Here is a 27,498-nt window from a genome sequence, read left to right as displayed (position 1 = left end):
GACAGACTGAGCATGCTGTTCTCTTAATACATCCATGATGCGCTGCCTGCAGACCAAAAGGTAAGAAAGAGTTGATTTTAAAAAGTGGACACCCTGCAGGAAGACTTGATGTGTTCATCAGCAGAGAGGAGACAAAGAGAGAAAAGTTAAAGTTAGTTTTAGTTAAAGTTAAAGTTAGTTCAAGTTAATGTTAATGACAGACTGAAGTTGGAACCAAGACTGAAACACAGAGAGGCCTGCTGTCAGTCCACATCATCCAAATAGGATTTAAAGTCAAACTACTCATTCTGCAATGTAAAAATAATATTGCTATCATTCTGTATTTACACATATATTTAAAAATAACCTTTTTTGACAGTTTTGACTCTTATTTTTTACCATTTTTAGGAAATAAAGGTTGGTTAAAAGAAGTGAAGTTTAGGCTCATGTTAATGACTTCATATAAGCTACTGCAGGATAGACGTCCCATTTTCTCTCTAAAGATCTTTGAGATGACACACTGTGACTGGAAACTCTAGTAATCTTCAGAAACATGAGGCTCGTTGGAGATGAGCTGCTCCTCTCCTGTAAAGTGGACGAGAGCAGGCGGCAGCAGCCGGGGGCGGGGACAAAAAGCTGCGGTAAAGTCGGTTAGTTTCTAGCTGATTCCAGCAGCCTTCATGCTGAACAGGAAGTCAAAGAAACGCTCAAATCCTGTTAGGTCCGATTTGAAATTTTTTTATCAGACCCATATATCAGCTTTTACACAGTCTCCAGTTGCTTTTATTAAGACAGAATAGCTGTCAAAATTCTATGTATGCGATATGTTGCTGATGTTAAAAAACAGACTGGAGATGATCTGTGATCCGAACAAATGCTGTCAGTCCACATTATGAAAATAGGATTTAAAGTCAAACTACTCATTCTGTACATTGTGTACAATAATATATATCGCTTACATTCTTTATTCACACATATACAGTACAGGCCAAAAGTTTGGACCCACCTTCTCATTCAGTGTGTTTCCTTTTTATTTTCATGACTATTTACATTGTAGATTCTCACTGAAGGCATCAAAACTATGAATGAACACATATGGAATTATGTACTTAACAAAAAAGTGTGAAATAACTGAAAACATGTCTTATATTTTAGATTCTTCAAAGTAGCCACCCTTTGCTTTTTTATTAATAAGGGAAATAATTCCACTAATGAACCCTGACAAAGCACACCTGTGAAGGTAAAACCATTTCAGGTGACTACCTCATGAAGCTCATTGAGAGAACACCAAGGGTTTGCAGAGTTATCAAAAAAAGCAAAGGGTGGCAACTATGTCTTTGTTGGCTACGTAAATTTATTGTGTTTAAAAGCTAGATGTTTTGTGGCTTTGTTTAAGTGGAATGTTTATTTATGCAAATTATATTTAACTGTTTAGCTTTATAGCTATATGTATTTTGGCTGTATTAAGCTTCATCTACTCACCTGCCCCACCCCTGTATTTTGTATGTTGGTATGTTCCAATTTGAGGAGCATGCGTCAGGCTATATAGAGTCGCAGTGGCATTTGCTCAAGGACAGAGCGGAAGTGTACACTGGGGAAGTAGGACGTAAGTCTGTTGGATGTCCGCAGCGGGATGACTTGAATTAAGGTCAATTATTGAACGGTCATATATTTAGATTATTTAATTGTGTTGACTCTCAAGTCAATTTTTATTTTATGTTCTTGAAAGTACCTTTTAGTTACTTTACTTAATTTTTTCTACTATAATTTTTGCCTGTGGGCCTTAATTGGGTCATGCATAATAAAAGCCCATCATTTTTCTTTTGAATTTCATCTTGGATGCATCCTGAGTTACCCCATACCCCATACCCTCAACAGAAACAGTGAATCATTGGGCAGTTAAAACAAATCTTGTCCACCAAATACCAAAATATCTATTAGGAGAGGCTCCTTCTGTTATCTCCATCAAGTCTTTCCCCAGTTCTTCTACTTTATTTGTACTTTCTGTCTCTTTAATTTTTGGTATATTTTGTTTTGATTGTTATTAAATTACAGTTTGGGGTGTTTCCATGGGACTTTGACTTTTAACCTTTTATATTTTGACCTCCTGTTTCTGCAGAAACAGAACCGTCATCACCGACTGTTGATAACTTTATTGTTCTTCATCTCTGCTGCAGTTTGATTTGTGTGTTGTGTTTCTTCTTTTTTGACGAGAAGACCACATGAATATAATAACGTTTAGTTTGAGTTGTGACTTTACTGAGACTGTAAGATAAATACTACCTTTCCTCTCTCTAGATCAACCAGGATCTCAGGGTTCAGGGCTGATAAGAGTTAATCAACATGAATAGCTTCAGTAAAATAAGTCTCAATCCCGGAGTCCAAAGTTAAATATTAAACCGAACGTCCTACACATCAGATATCATATCTATCTCACCTCATTTGGCAACAGCATCTGCACTGTGTGTGTGTGTGTGTGTGTGTGTGTGTGTGTGTGTGTGTGTGTGTGTGTTTATTCTGATGATGTGTGTCTCTTCCTGTCTCCACAGAACCTTTCTGATCACATCAGATCACAGTTTGATTTAAAGTCAGCTTCTTCATCACTCTGAAGAGGAGATCTCTACACTTCAGGAGGACCAGGAGACCTGAAGATGGCTCCAAAACAAAGAAGAAGAAGACGGAGGAGAGACTCACCTCCTAATCTGTCTAAATCTGAACCTGTTACCATGGCAATGTGAGTGTTATGTAATGACCGGGTCGCAAAATTACGAATCCCACTATGGCCACGCCAGGGGTTGGGGTTAGGCATTTGACCTTGAGTGGTTAAGGTTAGGATAGCCGATTGGTCAGGGGATAAGACCTGAACAAATCAGGTTACATTACCTTGCATAAGCACGGACGCCGCCTGGCCAATAGTAGTGATTGAAGGGCGGGTCTTGGTGTAGGAATCGAACAGTTGATCGACGGTGAGTAACGTAGCTACGCTACACAGGCTGGCAGCAGCACAGAGTCCAGAATTGATAAGTCACAGCAGGGGATAGAAAGGTGTTGAGAATGACCAACACCTAATCTAAAATTTAGGGTTCTTAATTTACTAGAAAACACTGGTGCCTGATTTCTGGTGTATGACTATTTTAGAAAAATAAATAAATTAAAAAGTCCACATGGGATTTGTTTTGATGTGCTGGATTTAATCCATCACCTACCAATGAAACTAGTTCTAGCAAATCAGATGCAAAGTAGGGCGGGTCTTTGCCGAAATGTGAGAGTGCGGTGCCGGTGTGGTCTCCGTGGTAACGCGGCTATAAAGAAAATGGAGGCAAAGTTTATCAAACTTGGAGCATGTAGATACAGGCACCTTTAGTTGAGAAAGTAGTAAAAACAAATGGCGCTGGGCATGAATAGAGGACAAGAGGAAAAGGGTGGAGACCGGAAGCTGTTTAGCACTTGGTGCTCAAACTGAGGGAGCCGGTGCTTCTGCAGCGCGTGTTGAAGGAAGGTACTGGACGGCAGCAGTATCTTCGGGAATCGGTAAGAAAGTGAAGCCCAAACTGCCTCGACAAAGCTGTCTGTTTGGAATCAGCATGGCAGGTATTTAAACATAACGCTCTTGTCCCAGAGTTTAGACGTCTAGCTATATGAAAAGATAAACAATGCAACGTTTTTAATAAAAGTACCGTACATGAAGCAACTAATATCAACATGGACAAAATCATGAAAGTTTTCTTATCACAATGATTTATTGTAGGATTATGATATTATTGTAATATGTAAATCTACATTGACTCTTAATTTAACATATGATGGAAGAAGTAAAAATGTTTCCAAAACTTTTTACAAATTATGACTTTTATTATCGTGTAATGTAAGAAGGACTTTAAATTTTTTGCCAGTCAAATTAATCTTCATGAGTGCACATTGAAATATTACCGCCCCCCCCCGTTCCATTACATTACATGTCATTTAGCGGATGCTTTTATCCAAAGCGACTTCCAGTTGCTATATATATCAGAGGCCACACACCTCTGGAGCAACTAACGGTTAAGTGTCTTGCTCAGGGACACATTGGTTGATGTATCACAGTGGGAATTGAACCCAGATCTCCCACACTAAAGGCATGTGTCATATCAACTGCGCCATCACCACCACTTCCAAAAAAAAAACTTTCTGAGGAGGAAGGAGAGGCTAGGGTCGAATTGAAAGATTAAGCAAAAGGTTTAATGAACAACACGATGAAAACGACATGACAAAAACAAATGCTACACTGCAGCTGACAGTGGACTGAAATCATGCTTCTCCTTGTGGAGTCACATAAGAACAGTCCTGAATCATTCTCAGGATATCACATTTATTCCCTCCACCTGGGTGGTTCCTCAAATTAAATCTTTCCCTATTGGTCAGATGTCTCTCAAAAGAAAAGGTGTAAATTCCCAATCCATGTGTCTTGAGGCCACAACCCGGTCACAGGATCCTACCAAGTCGGTGTCAATTGTTTCCAAACTACAGGAATACACGTTCTTTGTCCTAATCAAAGTCTGGCCCAACAGGGGATGGCTCCCCAAAATGCAGAGACAACAGTTACATTTCCTGTGGGGACAGTGGCCCAATCCCAAAGTCCGGACTCACAGACTCACAGACTTTGGTGCGCGTTCTCGCGAAATTCGTAAGGGCTTAGGGTTGTCCCAATGTGGAATTTCAAAGGGCGTGAGGGTTTGAGTACACACTTACCGAGCCCTTTCCGTGAGTCTGCATCGATGCAGACTTCACCAAAGGGATTTACCCACAGTTCAAAGCGTTGTGACGTTTACCGCGGAGACAATAGGGAAATCCGGAAATTACAAAAGGTAAACAACAGCACGACACACGGCCACGGAACAGACCAACCTGGTGTCCAACTTGTAAAACAAGAGTTTGGAATCAGGTAACCGTCTCCGGGGCCTTGGCCGTGTGGAAAGCAACAAACTTAAAATGAAGATTCTCAAACCGGCAAGTGTCAGCAACATCTTTGTTATTAAACGTCGCCAAGGTAACGTGATCTCGTGAAGTGCTGTCCCAATCCCATTTATACCTATCTGAGCCCATGTGGCCTCACACACTCACTCACTTAGTACCTGAGATCACTTAAGTCTGTGAGTCCTTAGTCCTTAGTCCTCAGGGCTCACTTTGGGATTGGGCCAATGAGTCTCCTCCAGTATGCTAAATCACAGATATGACCTGATGATTCTTTAGAAGCTAGAGAAGGTGTGCGCCAGGCAAATGCTAATCAGTATTGTTATTTGATTAGATTTAGCTGCAGGCTACATAAAACCAAAAGTACATTGTTTTCAAAACATAAGCATGGTTTTAACTTTATTATATTCAACATTACCAACAAAACGTACAGCGAAAGACCGTGCAAAACATTTCAGGCCGTCCTGCCAACCTGTATACATTTTAACATCAGTGTACTGTAAAGTTTTTTCACTCGCTGAAGCGGCTGCAGTTTAGATCCTGTCGGGTCTCTGCAGCGGGCGGGGCTGCTCAGTTCTCCCTGCAACTGACGCACGCACACACACACACACACACACACACACACACACACACACACACACACACACACACACACACACACACACACACACACACACACACACACACACACACACACACACACACACACGGAGGATGCAGGAAAAAACGGAGATGAGACCTATACAGGAGGGCCTGACAGCTACGCTCATTATTGTAAGTGCAATGATAAGTCCAATAAGTCCTTTATCAAACCGTATGTGTGTCCCAGCCCAGGCCAAGATAGGAAATGAACTAACAACGTAAACTGTTCTTATGTTTAACGTATTCTGACTTATTCAAAAGACAGAGCTTTAAGAGTTCCTCTCTTTTTCTTTTAAAGGATAACATTTTTGTAAGAGCTACAGTTATTTCAATTGATATTCTGTAATATTTTAATCTTCATGTGCTAAAAAGGCACATAAGTTCCTGTAGATGGCGATACACATTCTCCTTTTTTTGCCAAATAAATGAAAAGCATGTTGAAATCATCAATGTCTTCCCTCTTGCTGTATGCAAATCTCAGCTAGCTTTCCTCAGAGATGGTCTTAATAATGGGCTTAAAGTCAAGTCAAATTCAGTTTGTGCATGATTATGACTATATCATTATTTAATACTGTATCCTATATTGTGGATAATTAAGCTATATACCATATGTATAGTATATTTCTGGAGTGTTAAAGATTAAAAGAACAAATAACAAGAACCGTACAGAACTGAAAACCGTGACCCTAAAACCGTGATACGAACCGTACCGTGGGTTTTGTGAACCGTACCCCTAATAAAATATATATATATATATATATATATATATATATATATATATACACACATATATACATACATACATACATACATACATACATACATACATACATACATACATACAATATATAATCACGGCTTGGGTTGTAAGGGAATTTGAATATGAGCCCCAACCTCTTCTCTGTCCAGCGTCCTATTTTAACCTGAAACAAAACAGTCCACACCAGTAGAGGGTAATGGCGGTCTACAGAGATGAAGGCGTGCAGAGGGCAAGTCCCCCATGCTTAGCTCTAACATCAACTCTGAGGCATCGCAGGAGATGCAACATGGGTTGCATCAGGCTGGTCCGTGTGAGCATGAATGTAGCAGTGGGGCAGGTTCATCAGTGGCAGGGGGGAGAGATTGGTTACCCAGGTGTTAGGAGCTGTCAGGATCTCCTCAGGAAGGAGCAGGTTATCCCATTCTCTCGGCTTTCCCACAGGTGTAGAAGAGTAATTTGCCTTTTGTGCTGAAGTGAAGAAGGAGACCCACAGGGTCCTAGTGACTAGCCAGCACCTGATGAACATTTCTGATGTAATGCTCCACAGTCAGTTCTACTGAGCATCTGATACTGTGGTGGAGGAGAGTGGTCACTCTCATCATGTTTGTAGGAATGTGTGCATGTACGTCCCACCAACAGAGAAGTCTGCATCACCAATCATATTATATATCATATTATACTCCAATAATAGGCGGGGGCGTTTCTATGCCTCCACTGAAGAAAACTCTGAGACCTGCTCATATTATAGACTGATTTAATTCTTTGTTGGAGGATATTTGATCATATTTGTTATTTTATTTAAGAAGCTTCTAAAACATTAAATTATCTGTGAATACAAACTTAACTCTAACCCTATGATAAGGTCACCATAATGTACAGTCTTTCTGTTTTGCAGTGATGACTTGTCAAAGACGGAGATAATGTCTGATAAAGAGAGGCTTTTGAATACACTGAAAGATTTGTCAGTTGAAGAATTCAAGAAGTTCAAGCGGTTCCTGCAGCAGCCTGAAATCCTGGTAGGATTCAAAGCCATCCCAAAGAACCAACTGGAAAAAGCAGACAGGCTGGACACAGCTGATAAGATCATACAGACCTTCAGCCATCAGTCTGTAGAAGTGGTGAAGAAGGTTTTAAAGCAGGTCGATAGGAATGATCTGGTGGAGAAATTATCAAGCATCAGCCCAGGAGCACAAGGTAAGATGGAGGAGGACTAACATATCCAACTGAGTGATCATACAAGTCTGCTGCCTTTAAGTATGTATATATAAGTTTATACCAAACATGTTTGTATTGTTGACTGTTTAATATAAACTTGAAATCCAAACATTTCCCAGCAACAGGAACAGCTACCTGGTTAATAGTTTCTTTGTTTTAAAAAACAGATCGGGACAATTCTGACCAGAATTAAACCTCAGCTTTAGAGGACGATTCTCTGATCAGTGGTGTAAGGTAGTTATGATATTATGACAGGTGCTAAACTAGCTACTGTATATCGTCTCGTTATATGATCTAATAGAGACTTGACAGCAATAGGGCTGGCTACTGGATTCAACACTTTTTAGGCACTGACCAAAAAAATCAGCCTTCAGGAGCCAATATCAAGTCACGGTACTGAGAGTGTAGTATTAAAATGAGGGATACAGTTGCACTAAGACATTGTTTCTCAAATGGGGGTATGTGTACCCCTAGGGGTACTTTGGAGTACTGCAGGGCGTACGTGAAATTTTTGCAGAAATGCTCATTTAAAAATATGTCATGCATAATTCCTAAAATAATTATACTACTTATTATACCATGGTCTGGGTGAATACTCGATTCTGATTGGCTGATTGGGACAAGCTAGCTTGTCTTGTTGTTCAACATACTGTCAAATTATTTTTACTGATTGCCAACTGTACACAATGTTATTGACTTTGGATCTTGCTAGCATAGCGTTAGCTTTCTGGCTCGTAACTAAACTGAAGGGTTCTATCAGCTGAGCGGACTATATAAATATATTTATTACATGGCTTGCTTGAATTCTAATGTAGAATGCGGTCTGTTATTTCTTGATAACAGACCGCTGCTAAGGATAACACACCGTTGCCATGCAAAAACAGAGCGTTGCCATGGACGCAGTTCTGTTCACTCTGGAGGACAGCTATCAATCAATCCGCTGAAAGAAGTCCGGATAATTTAGCCTATCAGCTGTGGCAAAAAGTGGGGAAACGTGGAGCAACTTCTGTCCTCCAATTCAAGCAATGACAGCAGATGTGATGAGCATATCGCTAGTATCTTTCTATACCGTCTGTGATCGCTAGCTACGCAGTAACCGCCGTAGGGACAACAACGCTAATTAGTTAGCTTACATTGCAACTTGTTTAACGTTAACTTACAGGTGTGTCAACATGCAGCGGCTCTGCAAAAAGGAAACGAGATGAATGAGGACATAAAGGTCCACATAAATATTCCCAAAGAAGCCATTCACCGTGTCTCACTTCACCGTCAACAGAAATGTTCAGTTTAATGTAAATTAGAGCAGCCATTAGCCCGCTAGCTCACTACAACGCGTCAGCTAACGTTGTGTCAGTTCCTGCAGTGATTAAAACAGCAGCTGGGTCATTTGTCCACCACGGCAGCACCCCATAAAATATGGGGCTACTACCACAGCCCGTGGGTGGTGTTGAGTAGCTAATAGACGAAGGATTGCATTACAGAGTTTTTACGTTGCTATGGACGAGGATTCCAAAACCGTAGAGACGGAACGGACTATTTCCTCTAGTGGAAGCAATACAATTGTATTTAAATCAATATTTTGTCAAGTTATTAGTCAATTTATTGATTTATTTGGTAAGTAACCATGTAATAAAGCGGGATAATGTAGGCGGGCGGTTGTTATAGCGAATACAACCCCTTCAGGCTGATTCAAGACCACCCTGTCTGGGGTTGTATTCGCTATAACAACCGCCTCGCTCTACATTATCCCTTACATATAAATATCTCCGGTTGCTAAGGGAGGCAAGTCGTATCTAAGGTTCTTCCTAATTCCTGGTGGAGAGAACAACGTTTGCATTGCATAAGAACCTGATGGATGGGAATGATTGTTCCAGGTATTAGTCAAACTGTCAGGCGTAACCAGGGAAACAAAAGTATTGTTTGGATAAACTTCAGATTTCGATTGTAAAACTAATTAAAATATAAACTAATGTTTAAAAAAATTTATTTGGCAATGACCATGGTATAAGCAGGTTAATGCGAAAATAATGTAATGTCTGCAACACTGCTTTAAACTCCCATATTTAATATAAAATGCAACGTTTCGACCCAACTGGGTCTTCTTCAGGCAAATGGTGAACACATTTGATGAAGGGATATATGTAGGGCTCACATTCAGCTCACACACCATCTGACTTCAATTAGTCTGATTAGGTGTGAGCGGCCCAAAAGCAGGTTAATGCCCTTCGAGGTGTCCATTGTCAGGTATTAATGGACTTCGGCCTCGTCGTTGTCCATTAATACCTGACAATGGACACCTTGTCGGGCATTAACTCTTACATGATGAATGAATGAAGTGATGGATTCTAAAAATTTGAAACGTAGAATTTAAATGTTTTTGTTTAAAAAGGTTGTTGTTTAGTGAATCTATCACTGCCGGCACAGTATTCTTCCCCTAGATATAGAACTGTTCTATATCTATGATTCTTCCTCTTTATATAGAATTTTTTTTTCTACCAAAAATGTTTTGCGGTAGCCACTGTACTTCATGTACCAGGAAGTGTCCTGCATCAGATCATGTGAAAGAAAAGTGGATCTATGTTGACAAGAAAAGTAAAGTTCTGAATACAGAAAAATATTAAAAAATAAGTATATAAAAGGGTAAAACAGAAGGTGAAAAGAAAACAAGCCTTTTGGAAACTCTTGAGAAGAACATGGAGGAACTTCAGCAAGACAAAGATCAGTTGTTGGAGGAGTCCTTGGAGCACGTTGTCAATCTGGAGCAGATCGCCCTGAAGGTTAATTCACTGTCCACTTATGTCCACTTGGACGTCCTGATTGAGAAGATGGATGAGAGAGGAGACACAAAGAAGAAGAAGAAACTGGAAGAGATGAAAAGTAAAATGGATAAAGATAAAGGAATAAAAGCAGTGATGCACTACAGGGGTCCGTTCCAGGTAGGAGGTTTACCAAACTCTGAGTGTAACCCTGATGTCTGCGCTGATTTACCCTGAGATTGAAACTCTGAGTTTTCGGTTCCAGAACAGCTGATTTGAGTTGGTTCAATCAACTTAGAGTAGGTTCATTCAGGGTTACGCGCGTGCACCACCAGTATAAAAAAGCAGCATGAATGGAGCCATGATTCTACGATTCACCATGGTAACAACCACAAACAAACTGGTCAGCGGAAATACTCATGCGCACAATCAGTGAGTTTGAACATGCATTTCGTTAAAAAAAGCCAAAAAAAGCAAGACAGCGGCTGCTGCTGCAAAAGAGAGAGAAGTGGTGTGGGAGAAAATTGCTGCTTGAGTCAATGCATACGCATTAACGGTGTATTAATTTCATATTTAATCACAGTTAACTTATAATATTACTGGTGAAAACTGGACTGGTATTACACCTATAATGTCATTTAGGTGCAATCCCATTCTGAGGCTGCAGCACCAGACCCGTCGCCAGACCTCAGTCTTAAGGGGGGCATATCAAATACATGTGAGGGCACAATTATTATTAGCGTACCGTACGTATATTTATAATAATCATATACTCTTGTTATACTATTTGCACGTAATCATCACGTTAAACATAACCAACAGCAATATGACCAGGTAGCCTATATAGCCTACAACACATTACATAGAAGCAATGTTATGAATATCCATAAAACACTTGACTATACAACATATTAGATGTAACACCAGAAGCATCTCTCAAACATTGCATTTTAAAGCAGTCAACAGAAGGAAATGCATTGCTACGCATGTGCCATGAGACACACACACCACACACACACACACACACACACACACACACACACACACACACACACACACACACACACACACACACACACACACACACACACACACACACAAGACAGAGACTTTGAACCTACCGGTACTTTGAGTGGAGGCAGCCTGTCCTCTCTCCAGTCCCTCCTGTCATTTGAAGCTGCATGCTTATTTAAGCCCTTGTCTGTAAATCTTAAACCCCTTAATGAAGAAGGTCTCGTCCGATGATACAGATGTGAATTTCCTGCAGGCATAACAAAATGCGGAGTCCTTTTCCACCGAGTAGCCTACGCAAGCCAGTCCCTGTTCAAATACCAGCTAGAGGAAAATGATCATTTCTTTTTTAACCAAACATTTTGACTGGATATTTCCTCAACACAACCTGTTTGGGTTTGTCCGTCACACCCCCTGATTCAACAGTTAGTTGTGGCCCAAATGCTGCCCCAGTCGCAGTTGCACTTGACCTGCAGGTCCTGCCAGGCCCAGGGTTGGGCTCCATGGAGCTACTAGCATCAGGCTCAGACTGTCGTCCAGGGGCTCCTTCTCCAACGACAACATCAGGAGGAGAATGTTGGTGGGCTTTTCAACCACTTACGGATATCCATGACGAGCTCGGCGAAAACTCATCCAGCTTTTAAAAATGTGCGGTAACTGTTGAGCGGCTACACTGACGTAGGCTACATCACGTCGTAGCCTAACTTTCTTTTTAGTAAGGCCGTGATAAGCTGTTGCAGTGTAGATTCCCATCAATCAAACAAAAATCACACCATTGTTTATTTATATTTTTTATGTTTTAATGATAAAGAATGCAACATTAATGCAACACAAAATTAGCAACTATGATAATATAAAATTAAAGTAATTTTTTTAAGAGGTCTGTGCCTCAAGTGGGGGGGCACAATCATTTTTGGGGGCGGGCCCGGCCCCCTATGGCCCGCCCATGGCGACAGGTGTGTGCAGCACCATGATCATTAACAGAACTATAATGTATAATCATTTATTTCTGGACAGATATGAGGACAGATAAGGTATCTACATATCTAATGGACCTGTCCACGATGGCTGATGTTAGTGATATGAGGACAGATAAGGTATCTACATATCTAATGGACCTGTCCACGATGGCTGATATTATTGATATGAGGAGGGATAAGGTATCTACATATCTAATGGACTGTGATAAAAAAATACCTCTCAAATCGGTTATGCGGAAATGAAAATACATCTATAGTCGGGACTCAATACTGACATAAACTCTCTGTGAATTAATACAGCTTTTTCATCAATGGGATCGTCGACAAAAGGACATGACATGTTTGAGAAAAAAACATTTTATAATCTGCCTAATATAAACAAATCAATTTTTTTATTCATGCAGATAACAGACTGCATTAAAATGCGCCTAATCCAGACTGAATGAATGAATGAGGAAATGAGTTTGTCCTCCCTCTGAGAGGGAGGAGAATGAGGAGAAAATACTGTTAAAATATTAGCAATGATGTCAGAAAAGATAGTATTTCAACTTAGCATGTTTCCTTAATATCTGATGACATATTGGGGTCATTTTTAGATTTATTACAGTAAATATATTACATATTGAACCTTTAATCACCAAAAGTTACTTCACTGAACAGATTAGAGAACAGCTCTGGTTTTAAATGCAGTGAGGACCCCCTGCTGTTTAATGTTGAGTACAGCAGCTCCCTCCCTCTATATCACAAACTGAAGTCAGATAGTGTTGCACACAAATAGTTTTATACTTCTTTAGCTTTTTGTGTAATTTTTATGATTTTTGTGCTTAACAGTCAATACAGGTCTGTAAAATATTTTGATGTCACTGTGATGTTGACTAAAGTAAACTGGTTGTAGGACAGTAAAAAGTGTTGTCTGAATGATCTTTTGGCCCATAACCTAAACAAAAGTTAATGTGTATACTTCTTACATTGTGTATTCAGAATAAATAGGTGGTATATTGTATATTGTGGGCATTATGTGATTATATATGTGGCTTTGTCTTTTACCACACCTCTTTAACTTAAGAACATGATTTTTGCGTTATAAGTGATACCATTATATTGTTCCTACAGAGCCCAGCCCTACTGTCCAGATTACAGTCTACCATGTCAGCAGTGAGACCCTGTCTCTGTGTTGTGACACCCCTGCTGGTGAAGTGGAGAGTGACATTGTGACTTGTCCCAGTGAGGGAGACATTGTGGAAGAGCTGACAACAGACACAAACAACCTGACTCTCAGCAACCTGAATCCAGGAGAGTCTAACTCTCTCCAGGTTTCTGCACAACCAATAAGCAAGCCAACTGAAACATCTATCCACACAAGTAAGTAAAATAAAATCATAATTACAATTTAACAAGTTGAAGAATGAATTTTCTAAATAAAGTCACAGCTGGTTATGCAGGGCAACATACAGTCTATGAGGGCAACCGGGATAAGGACCCAAAGGCAGACTGAGTAGGCAGAGATAATGCAGTCTTAAAAAAAGAGATTAATAATTCATTAAGATTAGAATGTTTAGTATTTCTTAAAAGTATTTTAAGAGATGTTGATTCAACTTTATGTATATTTTGGAGGCTGGTATTTGTGGTGCAGTACTATAGTACATTATACTGAGATTTTTCCCCTTGATATTTAATATAACCTCATTGATATAAATGTGGTGGACACATGTTCAAGACACCTGCCAGAATGGCACTGTACAATTCAACAGCGTGACAAAAGAAAACCCCAAAAGGACCATAAAGTTTAGTTACCACAATTCAAATGGCCAAATAAACAAAGCTAACAATTTACAGTGCAGAGAGTGGCAGAAATCCTGAAGGGGTTATTTGAAGCATCCACCTAAATATTGTTTACATTTATTATAAGAATATTACAAAATATTATAAAAAACACAAAATAATTATATCTGGTAATTATGAGTACATAATAGTGATGAAAAAGTAATAAAATATATGAAATAAGAACATCAAAAATAAAAACAAAATCTGAATGTTTTGTGCAAGTATATCTGCACACGTGCGTCAGCGAGAAATTTAGGAAGATGCAGATAAAAAGATAACAGGTTGATTGCACCTAAAAATTTCACCTGGATGTATCTTATAGACAACAACAAAAATATTTCAAAAATATTGACATCATAAATAATGGAATAAGACATGAAACCTGTCATGAACATGAAGAGTCTCTATTATTGTTTATGGCTGTCGTCAAGAAGTGTCATTCTGTCATATCTTTTAATGCAAAGTTAGCATTGTTTGAGATGTTTGTGTTAGGACTAACCTTACATTAAGCAAGACATTATAACCTGTCAATGTCTTTGTTATGACAACTTGACATTAACCTAGACAGCAACCTGTTATAAACATGTCATACAGTAGCAGGCCTAATTATCAAACTTAGAGAAACTGTTTAGCTTTATCTGTTAACATTACATTAAACTGTCATAAGTGGTTGGTTTTTACTTTGGCTGCCATTAGACCTTTATAATTGTATCATAAATAATTTTCCTTGACCTCAATTCACGTGAAACTATTTGAACTTGTCAAAAAGTTGTTGTAAAGGTTGATTACAATGTCAAATGGTATTATAACAGATAAATGAATAATTCCCTTGACCTCAAGTAAGTTTATTATATTAGAATGTTCATTAAAAGTTATAAAAACAGTCTTTATCAATGACGTTTCATTTTCGGGATTGTTCTGGTGCCGCCTGAAATTCTCCAGGATGTTCCTAATTTTCGGCCGGATGTCTGTCCCCTTCCTCTTTCTCTGTGTTGGCGCTCTAACCTCCGGCTGATTTGTGAGGACTATGGTTCTGCTCCTCAGATCTCTGCAGGGTAAATCCAGACAGCTAGCTAGACTATCTGTCCAATCAGAGTTTTCTGTTGCACAACAGCGGCTCTGTGCAGAGTTTAGCACCGCCCATGACAATTGTGATTGGTTTAAAGGAATGCGAATAAACCAGGGGTCTCATTTATAAATGTGGCGTACTCACAAAACGGGGCTGAAATTGTGCATACGCCATTTCCCACGCAAAGGTTGTGATTTATAAAAAACTAACTTGACGGGAGAATGTGTGGTCCTCCACGCAAACTCTGACCCATGCGTACGCACATTTTGGAGACAAAATAAGAATTGGCGACGCAGATGGTGAGGTGGTGAACTGAAGTCAGACTGCAGAGAGTAAATGGGAATAATGATTACTCTAATATTTTCTAGTATTGATGCCTCACGCACATTCTTTCCCTCCATATCATCCATATTACCATGAAGATAAAATCCAGCAGTGTTATTTGTGCTTGTACTGAGTGATAATTGTTCCATAAACACCTCCAACTCAAATCTTTATCTCAAATAAAAATGTGTTCTTAATATTTAATCGGCGCTGTCTCGCCGTCACATTGCTCCATGGAATACAGGATAGCATCAAATTCCCTAGCATTAGATAACGGCAGAGCACAGTGTAAATAACTAAATATCTGTCTTTAAAACTGTGCATATCATCAAATGTCAAAATCTGAAAATACAGCCGTTAAAGATGCAGTAGGTAAGTCTTATAAAACTAACTTTCTGTTATATTTGCTGAAACTGACCCTATGTTCCAGTAGAACTACATGAATTATGTAAAATAAAAAAAATAAACAGCTCCTCTGGCACCACCTACAGTATGTGCGATTGGCAAAATTCTACCGCTCCCGGTTGATTTTCTCCAATCAGGGCCACAGGGGGGGTGGGTCTATCTGCCTGTCAATCACTGCTCAGGCACGTACACGCATATATAGCGTTCTCCCCTCCCTGTGCACAAGCTGCAGAAAGGTTTCCCAAAACTCGGGTGAAGTGGCTTTTCAGAGGTGGCGTGAGCTGCAGGATTTTAAAGATCTGAAGAACGATGCAGACGTAGCCACATTTCCTCTCGACAGGTAACATAATTACCATGAATGATTTATCTTTCACTTGGTTATTAGTAGTCAAAAGTCCACAAAGCTACGTTGGTGAGGATTATAGTAACGTTTGCACAGTGGTCGGTCTGATATGATGCTGAAATGGCTAATGCTAGTTAGCATCGTTTTACTGTTGGTGAGTAAAGTTAACATTGTGTTAGTGTTTAGTTATTGAAAATGTTGTCTGTCTGACATGCATAGGCAGTTCTGTCACACTCCCTTGTGTGGGCGGGGCTTAGGAGACGGTTTGGGCTGCAGCAGAAAGGGGGGAGGGACTGAGAAGTTGTCGATGTTCAAATTTGTTGGCAAAGTCCTAGATCTTCACAATCTTACGTACTGCAGCTTTAAGCTCTCGTGCAATCGTTACACATAATGTTATCATCAGTCCGAACTTTAATACTGTTCATAACCAAACCTGCATGAAGAAAAGTGTGTTTGCCTATTACACTTTCTTTCATCTTCAAATTGTATCTCGGGGTGGGGGGGGATACCACTAGTTGATGGTGTGATGGCAAGGTGTTAACAATCACAATATGTTGTAAACATATAAATACTGCGGTGACCCCCATGCGTAATGCTGCATGATGGCACTGCTGGTCCTGCAGGAGGAGGAAGGAGAGAAAGAGACTTCAGGGACCATGACAATGACTGGCTAATATGCCAATTTAGATTCCCTAAAGCTGTGCTTTTGGATCTATGTACTGAATTGGATCCAGTAGAGAGGGCAATGCGCCGGAACCAGTCCAAATAGTCATCATGATTCGGTGTAACAACTGCCAGTGTCATTCATACACTGATCAGCATTCACAAGGTGCTTTGCATTGACTATTTATGGTTAAAAATGGGCGTGTACAGGGCGGGATAAGAGGCTGATCCACGTACGCACGCTTGTAGGTAGTCTCTGATTTATAAAGGGAACATTGCTTACAGGTGTCCGTACGCCATTTTGGGCTTTTGGGCGTACGTACACTTATAGTAAGGATCCTATGCACAGTTTTGTAAATGAGACCCCAGAGAATGTTTTACTCCCATCCAGGAATGCTGTGTGAACTAGCCAGACCTTCCTCCGCTCTGCAGCGTGTGGATGGTCTGGCAAAGGGAGACTAATGCGCAACATACATATAATGACAAAAATACCCCGTATGTATTCTCAATGGAATTTCATAGGAAACTTTTATTTGTTTACATAAATTAAATAAGGAACATATCTTATTGAAGACCACTACCCTCTAGGTCACTATTTCACCTTTCTACAAGACTTGATACAACTGTTGTGACACATGTAAGTTTTATGTACTGTATGTATACTTTTCACGTCAGAAACATCATGTGCATATACATTATTTTGTCAAGATGTGGTTAAAAGATGTTGGAATATAATAGTTAAATGTTAAAAATCATTCAGACTGTTTACCCAATGTCGGTGGGGCACCAGCAAAAATAAAGTTTTGTAGCACAGGGCACACTATATAGAACTGCACCTTCTTTTCTGCACAACAAGGACAGGGGTCTGTAGTTCACAATTACTTTCTAATTTAACAAATCTATAATTTCTAAAATCTGCAAATATGTTGGCTAATATATAACATCGTCTTCATGGAGTGCGGCTTGGTTGTCTGTAGAAAGTGTCTCTCTGGTGATCTTCATGTCTAACATCTTTCTAATACATTTATCATGTGTTGTTCTTTTACAAAGCTAAGATTATAGAGGTGTAAAAAAATGGGCTACTTCATGTCAAATAATTCCAAGGGACATAAGGGGGATCTATCTTGTAAAGGGTCCTTGGGCTGAAAAAAATGACAACCTCTGCGGTATAGGGCTCTCTATTAATTTTCTCCACTAAAAGGTCACTCAAGCCGGGCCTTGCATTGCATTTCTCTAGAGTTATTGTCAGTAATGAAGAGTATGCAAGTCTATGCACCAATCTGAACCATGTACTGGTTTTACATGTACAAGTAGTGAAGTTCTTTTCCTTTATGACTTGATGTTAAACTAGATAGTAAAATAAATTTCTATGGCATTCAATCTCTTTATGTAGTGGTCATGTTTTACGGTTCTACCTCAATGATAGCAAGCATATCACATCCATAGCTACAGGGTTAGTATGTATAAATACAGTATATATACATATAGTAGTATATATTAGTAGTATACATGTATATAATCACGGCTTGGGTCGTAAGGGCATTAGACTATGAGGACCCAGCTCCTTTCTGTCCGGTGTCCTAGTTTCACCTGAAAAGGGCCAAAACAGTCCACACCGGTAAAGGGTAATGGCGGTACAGAGATGAAGGCGTGCAGAAGTCAAGTCTGCCATGGATGATGCTAAGGGCTTAGCTCTAACGTCCACTTTGAGGCATCGCAGAAGATGCAACATGGGTTGCATCAAGCTCGTCCATGTGAGCAGGAATGTAGCAGTGGGGCAGGCTTATCAGTGGCAGAGTAGCTAGCTAGACTATCTGTCCAATAAGAGTTTTCTGTTGCACTACTACTTTTGAACGTCAATGTCCCATCAAAACAAGTTCCTTCCTGAAGCTATTTAGCAGACGTACTGTGGCTCCGTCCAGAGCTTAGCACCGCCCAAGATGATTGTGATTGGTTTAAAGAAATACCAATAAACCAGAGCACGTTGTTCTCCAATCCAGGAATGCTGTTTGGATTCACCAGACCCTCCTACACAGCACTGTAGAGGAAGGTCTGGCAATGTGAGACTAGACGTCACTGAATACAGTACTGAGGTGGTTTATGGAGTTTTGGACAGATAACGTTAGCTTTAGGCTACTTGTGGCTAAAGTAACCACTAACTGTAGTTAGCTGCCATCAGCTAGGTAGCTTGGTTAGCTTGGTTAGCTGTACAGCTGATTCAGACCTGAGGTGCAAGAAGCCAAACTTAGAAAAAGAAAACTATCTTGGTATCGTATTCTCGGTCGTAAAACTGGCCTCCTCCGTAAGTCAAATTGTGTTTGTTCCTGTCCAGCCGTGTTTACTGAGAGCTCTGAGAACTGTAACGGCGAGCAACTACTCTTAACTTGCCTTTCTCTGCCTCTAATTTGCCTAACCTGGTATTTTTACCCTAACCAATCTCACTCCTAAAGGCGGTTACACACCAACCAGACGGCCGACCCTCGGCAGTAAAGCCAGTCGGACTGATCAGTCTCCCCGAGTTGGTCCAAAAAGTTCCTCAGAACACACCGAAGAGACGAGATGTAATATGTCTCCATAACAGCAGGTGGCGCTAATCTGTAATCAAATCAGTATATATTTATTAGGGGTGTGACGAGACGCTTACTCCACGAGACGAGACACATCACGAGATTGGGTTCACAAGAACGAGACGAGACGAGATTTTAAATTTTTTTTTAAAGAAATCCTCAATGATGAAATATATGAATGGAAAATAGTTTTTTTATTCAACTGAAAAATCACAAAATGCAAAACAATTTAGGTGCCTTTTGAAATCAACTATTAATGATGAATGTTATTTAACTTTTTTTTTTACTATTTTAATGAATCATATGCAGTAAAGGACATGCAAACACTGCAAAATGTTTTGTATAAAATCTACCAACTGGCTTCTGCCCTGTACAATTTCACATTAGAAATCTAACTCCTTTCCACTAATCGAACATAAAAAAATAAACAGTATAAATAAAATAAATGTGTAAACAACAGAAAATGTTTAAATGCAAACAGTAAGTGTATCAATAACCAAAGTACTGCTCTCTCAAAACTACAAGTGCAAACAGAAACAATTTTTTTCTATAAGAGAAACTACACAGAACAGCCTAAGATATGGTCATGTTATTTTTCAAGAATATAAGCATGTCGACTATTTCTGGCAGCAGTTGAGACCTTTGGGCAGTAACTATGTCTCCTGCAGTAGAAAAAAACACACTCACTTGGAACAGAGGTAGCAGGGATGGAAAGGTATGCTTTGGCAAGTGGAGACAGCAAAGGATATTTAGGAGTTGCCGAAATCCGACATTTTCCACCACAGAAAATGGCCTCATATCAGCTGCAATGAAAACGCCTATGTCCCTCGTTATTGCCGTGGCTCTTGCACTTACCGGTGGCAGAGATGCAAAGGCTTCTAGAGTTGTTTGGCCTTTTAATGTTTTTCGTCGCGGGTGCTGTAGTTGGTAGAGAGCTGTGGTGGTGCTGTGAGTGTTTTTTGCGTAGTGCTCGTGTTAGCCGCGGTATACGGCATTTTTCTTACAATGTTTACATATTTGTGTTCGTCTTGTCTGTCACTCTTTCGCCGTTTATTATTTCCCGCAGGAAAACCCAAATGTTTGCACACAAATGATTTAAAAGTGGCAGGGGATCTTCAATAGTAATTTCACGCTCCATCACGCTGACATCACATCGCCTCACGAGACAACTTTTCACCTCGACGAGAAGTCTCGTCACGTTTTAATCTCGCGAGATCTCGTAAAACGAGATCTCGTCACACCCTTAATATTTATGTTTAACATGGTATTTCATTTTATCAATGGGAAACATACATGTCCAGACAAGGCTAGCAGCAGCAGCACCACGTCAGACACGTTTCTGGTGTGTAAAGACGTAGAAAAGCCACGCAGCTGACACGCAACAGAAACGCCACGCTCACGCCACGCTCACGCCACGCAGGCAATGTGTAACCGGCCTTAGTGGTTACCTTAACAACAAGTAGCCTAAAGCTAACGTTGAAGTTCAAGTTCAAGCACTTTATTGTCATTGCGTAGCACAACGAGATTACTTTGTGACAACCCAAGGGCGTGCTAAAAAGTGATAAAATGGATGATCCGTAGTAATGAAACAATTAAATAAATATAAATAAATATGTAACGCTATCTACAATAACATATACTATAAAATTACATAAGATAATACAATAAGCTAAAAATATAAGTAAAAGTAATAAAATGTATAAATAATATTTATACATGAATAAATGATAACCTTATATAAATAGGAGCTAACCATAAGTGAAGTTGTGTTATAGCAATGTTATCTGTCCACAACTCTTTAAATCCCCTCGGTACTGAATTCACTGTTGTCAAACTGGTCTTATAACTTTTACGCCATTTTTTCTTTACACAATTATAATGGTCTCATGACAGACAATGTTAAAACCAACCACTTATGACAGTTCAATGTAATGTTAAAACATAAAGCTAAACAGTTTGATAAATAGGTCTGCTATGACATATTTAGGTTGACATTCACCCAGTTGTCATAACAGAGATTGCTGTATTTCTTAATGTCAAGTTTTCATCATCTCAAACAATGAAAACATCACATTTAAAGTGTCAATTTATCAAATGACATTTAATGACAACAGCCACAAACATTCATAAAGACTCATTCATGTTTATGACCTGTCACGTCATGGTTATGACCATGTCATGTCAGTATTATGCAAACTCCTTCACATAAAGTGTTACCCAAAATGTTTCTGGAAGAGCAGTAGGAACAGTACTGGCCCAAACTGTAATCCAATATGAAAGATATAGATACATTTGAAGTAAAACTACTCAAAACAACATAACATTGTGAAGGTTGGCAGAGTGCAAGGCTGTTGTATTACACTACATTTGCTTTAGGTGTACCTAATATACTGTCAACTGAGTATATGTTAAAATTAAGTTTGATCGATGCTAATATTGAAATTATAAAGGGATTATAATTTATTATTTAATTTTCATGTCTACAGAGACACTCCTAGAAGGCCTATTGGAGGATCTGGGGTTGGAGCAGCACTACACAGAGAAGCTATCCCTGAGCTCAATACTTCAGATTGATGAGAAGACCATTACTGATGAACCTGCTAAGTGTAATTCAGATCTTCCATGGCATTTTCTGAAGAAACTGATGATGGTTAATGTGACAGCTAGGAATGTGAAATGTACATCAGTATGTGAGTCCAACTATGATGATCCATCAGGGAATACAGAGTTAGATCTTGATAATCTGGTCAACAGTCTACATTCAGATGACATGCTAAACCCCCTTGACATGATCACTGCTCTCTTTCTGTGTTCTGATGGTTTTGTACGGCAGGAAATGGCCCTCAAAATGTCCATGTGTCAGTTTTCTGTGCCTCTGCTGCTTCCTAATTGTGACACAAATCAGTGCACGCTCATGCTTTGGGCCATGAGAGATATTGTTAAAAAGTACAGACCTCAGTCTCTTTTACAATCCAAGGGCTTCATTGAACAAAGAATTGTTCTCTCTGAACTTCCGATGATATCTTTTGTGAGACTGGGTGAAAGCTCAATGTCCAAGTCAGAGATCCTCAATAATCTTCTGAGCAATCCCCAGCAATACCATGATATCTTTGTTCATCGTGATATGGAGTGTGGTGACAGTCCAAGGAAAATATCCGATGGACTGGCTGAAATAACTTGGTACCTTCCATGTGGGAACAAAAACATGGATGTTTTCAGTGAGCCAGTAGCTGTAGCTAACCTTCGTGGGGACATTGCTTCGTTTGAAACACAATTTTCTTTTTTGTGTCAGACATCTGAAGCAGTTTTTGTGTTCTTTGACACTTTGGACTCTGATTGTAAGATACTTACCAACCAACACCACAAGGCACAGATCTTCTTGGTGGGTAACCGTCAAAGCAAGCATTTCAATGTGAATGCTCTAAAGGACTTAGCAACCAAGTTGGGCTTAACTAACAGCAACATCCTTTTGAAGGATAAGCAAAATGATGCAGGCTTTGCCAAAACCCTGCAGAAAACAGTCAGGAATGTTGTTGAGCACCCAAAGATGAAGATGGGAATTGAGCAGATGGCTGACATCGCCCATGAACTGGGAATCTGGGTTGATGAAGACTCTGCAGAGTGCCAGGCTGCAAAGAAAAATGCAGATGAGATCACTGCAGAAATTCAAAATATCCTTAAATACAAAGAAGCTCAGCTACCCTTGCAAGGCCAAATATGGAAGGATCTGACTTGCTTAGAGAAGGAAGAATTCAGGCTTCGAAAAGTTGGATCTGAGAACATAGAAAAATACAAAAGTGATCTTCAGGTAAAGAAAACAGAACTTAGGAGAAAACAGAACTCTTATGACATGTCAAATGCAATGACATGTTTCATCAGCGCAATATCAATCCCAGGGATAGAGAGGAGCTATTTCCTGAAATGGATGCGAATGAACCTCGATAATGTGTCCCGAGAAAAACTGTCTGGTCTCAGGGAGCAGTACAAAGAAAAAACATAAAAGTTCAGAGAACAAAGAGGAGATCAAAGACATTGACAGACAACTTTCCAACAGCTCACTGGGGACTGAACACTTCTTCCGTGAAATGGGTCAGATCTATGAAGCTTCACTTTCCCTTCCAGAAACAGACAAAGCACGTCAACAATTACAGCATCTGCCCAAACTTTGTGCAGAATTGTTACTTGATGGACTCCCTCTTGAGCTTGTAGATGGAGAAGCATCCAACATACCTCTCCGATGGGTGAGTGACGTTCTCTCTCAGCTCAATGACTTGGTTCCTCCCAAGAGCAAGATACGGGTAGTCACAGTCCTTGGAGTTCAGAGCACAGGAAAGTCCACTCTCCTCAACACCATGTTTGGAGTGCAGTTTGCAGTCAGCAGTGGCCGATGCACTCGAGGTGCCTTTATGTTGCTCATCAGAATCAATGAAGATGTTAAAAAAGAACTCAACTGTAACTTCATGGTGATCATTGACACTGAGGGCTTGAAGTCACCAGAGCTTGCACAACTGGACAATAGCCATGAGCACGACAATGAGCTTGCAACACTTGTTGTGGGGCTGAGTGATATCACCATCATCAATATTGCAATGGAGAATTCAACAGAAATGAAGGACATCCTGCAAATAGTTGTACATGCCTTCCTCAGAATGAAAGAGGTTGGCAAAAAGCCCAAATGTCAGTTTGTTCACCAGAATGTGTCAGATGTTTCAGCCCATGAGAAGAACTCACGAGACAGGGAACTGCTCTTGCAACAGTTAGATGAGATGACCCAGGCAGCAGCCAAAATGGAAAAGAAAGAGGAGAACAAAAGCTTCACGGATGTGATGGAGTACAGTCCAGACACTGGGAACTGGTACATTCCTGGACTGTGGAATGGAACCCCACCAATGGCACCAGTCAATGCAGGGTACAGCGAAGCTGTATATGAGCTCAAGAAGAACATAATCCAAATTTTGGGAAGTGGTGAGTCATCTCCTAATAATATCTTGGAGTTTACAGAGTGGATGAAAAGCCTGTGGAATGCAGTAAAGCATGAAAACTTCCTCTTCAGCTTCAGAAACAGCCTGGTGGCTGATGCATACATGAAGCTCTGCACAGAATTCAACAAATGGGAATGGGAATTCAAAAAAGAAATGTACACATGGGTGACAAAATCTGAAACAAAAATTTCCAACTGTGGTTCAGTTGCTGTGACATCTGAGGCATCTGACATGAACAAACTTCTCACAGATTTGAAAAGTGAAGCTTACACAGTGCTGTCTAAATGGGAGACAAAACTCCTTGACAACCTGACACAGTACTTCAATAAAACAGAGGGTCATGTCTATCTAGTGGAACAATACAGAGAGGACTTTAAAAACAGTGCAAAGAGCCTTAGACGAGAAATGGAGCGCTCTGTACTTAATCAGCTCACAGCAGCATCTGACATCAGACAGGGAATGTCAAAACTTGAGGAAATCAAGGAGAACCACACAAAAGAATTAGAGGAGAGAGTAAGTGGACTGATTGAGCAATGTCGGGGGAAAAAAGTTGAGATGAAAGACAAAGAGCTTGACAAAGAGTTTGATAAGATGTGGAATCAAATGGTCAATGAACTATCCTTTCCTGAACAAAAGGCCACAGATGTCATCGCAAGTGTGTCCCACCTCCTAAGAGAAAATCTAGCACGTAAGGGGAGTCATGTTTGTGAATTATTAAGTGAAAAAAACCTGAAAGATTGTGGACTGGAGCCTTTTACATACACAGGGGCAGGATGGTACGAGAAGGGTATACACACATTCAGCAACTTCAAAATCAGCAAGTTTTTCAACATTACAGATCATGTGAAGACTTTGCAAAACATAGCTGATCATATCATAAAGGACTGCACACAGTTTGTGACTGAAAAACTGGAAAAAAAGAACAATTACCATGAGACTTACATCGAGGAGATCCTACACATGATTGATGAGAAGTTGCAAAACAATCAGGATGTTAAGAAAGAGAGAGAGATTGAGTTTGAAGTTTCTCTGAAACAGCACATCTGTGGATTTGCAGCCAGACAGTTTCAGAAACTGCATGAAGATTTCATACAAATGAATGATCCCTACAGATGTCTGAATCAAAACAAAGAAAAATTTCGAGCTGATTTTAAAGATGTGTTCCATGACCGAGACCAGTGCCAGAAGAAGGCAGAAGAATTCACCAACAGCTGCTTAAAGCCTGCAGTGGAAGACTTTGTCAACCGTTCCTTGGGTCCTGATATCATTGGTGAAATGTTGACAAGCCAGAAGTTCAGCACACGCATGTTCTTCCAGTATTCAGTTTTACTGGATTTGCTCTCAAAGGATGACTTTGAAAACTATCAGAGCTATATTTGCTCATATGAGAAGTATGTGAAGAAATGGATACTCGATCAAATACTGGAACGCTTCTCAAATCAGTCTACGTCGTTTAAGTTTGAGGATCAACATCTCCAGTCAAGTGTCAGAAGCATAAATAATGCCATCAACAAAGCTAAAACAGAAAAGAGTGGCGACTTGAAGACATTTGTTAAAAATGTCTGTCAGGAACTTGGTGATAAACTGGTCATTTCCCAGGATGCTTTTGGTGCTTTCATGATCCTGAACAAGGCAGACCAGGAACAGTTTGCTCACTGGCTCACAGTGTGTGTGAAGGACATGGCGAACGCTCTTGGAGAAAAGTTTAAAGACACTAACATCGAAAAGAAACTAAAAGAACTTGATGTGAATCCTCAGAATGAGCTTTTCACCAGACTGATTGGATGTGGTCATCAGTGTCCGTTCTGCAAAGCGCCTTGTGAGGCAGGAGGAAGCTCCCACACTGAGCACTTTACTTCACTACATCGGCCAGAGGGTCTGGGTAGATTCCAGTGGGATGAGACAAAAAAACTTGTCACTGATGTATGCTCTTCCTCTGTGATCAGTGACAACCTTTTTCTCTGTAATGCTACAAATGGTGAATCCCACCCTTACAAGAGTTACAGAGAGATTTTCCCAGACTGGAGAATCGCTCCAGATGGAAGTCTTCAGGCATCAGACTACTGGAAATATGTAATGGTAAAGTTCAACAAGCAGTTTGCTAAAGCATATGATGCAGAGCCTGCTGATATTCCTCAAACGTGGAAAGAGATCACTCGTAAACAAGCAGAAGCAAGCATCAAAAAGTAATTTAACATCAAGTAAGAGACTTCATGCTTTGAGATTACAGAGGTGCACGTCCTCCTCACATGGATATTTAGATCTTCTGAAAAGACTGAAGATATTATCAGTACACAGTGATTTTACCACTAAGGCTTACAGGAGGAAAATAGAAGAACATCACTGCAATCAGTGCTCACCTTTACCTGAGATCACATTTAACATGTTCAATAAATGATAATCTGCTTTAACTCTGTTTATGTTGATGAGAATACCGTAAATACTATTTTGATACTTTGAGTCAGTGTACATGTTAGGTGCATTTAGTATGTTTAGTTTCTAACATGAACATCACATTGTTTCTAGTATTATTAAATCAGACTTTGAATTTATGTTTTTGTGGAACAGATGAGTGCCATTATATTGTCACTGAAAAGATGTGCACAGTTAATCAAATGTGATCTTTTATTTAATGTTTCTGTCAAACATTTATATTGTTTTAAACACCACTCAGTCTTTATGTGGTATTGTCAAAATAGGACGGACAGTTTTTTGTTATTATTATCTGATTAAGTATAGTATGTGATTGTTTACTCGAAAGTTATAATGTATATTTTTGTTTCTGTAAATTATCTGATGCAAAATTTTCATTTTCAATGTATCAAAAGAATATTCAGTCTAAATGCCAACATGTAGGTTTTAGATGTTTTTCTTTTCTTCTCTTCTTTCTAATTATGCAATTTTGTTACTCAAAATTTCTAAATGTCTTTGTTTTCATTTAAGTATCTGGTTCCAAATATTTACATTTTTAGTCTGTTTTATCTCTTTTATTCTGAATTTAGAATCGTTTGTTTTTTGGTTCTGCAAC

General features: G+C 39.7%; 1 pseudogene; it reads left to right on the top strand.

The window, feature by feature from the left end:
• Positions 1-27,219, top strand: LOC114571430 (interferon-induced very large GTPase 1-like; annotated as a pseudogene).
• The last annotated feature ends 279 nt before the right edge of the window (positions 27,220-27,498 follow it).

This window comes from Perca flavescens, chromosome 16 (genome assembly GCF_004354835.1).
Source record: "Perca flavescens isolate YP-PL-M2 chromosome 16, PFLA_1.0, whole genome shotgun sequence".
In the NCBI taxonomy this organism is placed as follows: Eukaryota; Metazoa; Chordata; class Actinopteri; order Perciformes; family Percidae; genus Perca; species Perca flavescens.
The sequence above is the reverse complement of the archived record's forward strand: the minus strand, read 5'-3'. Positions and strand labels throughout refer to the sequence as shown.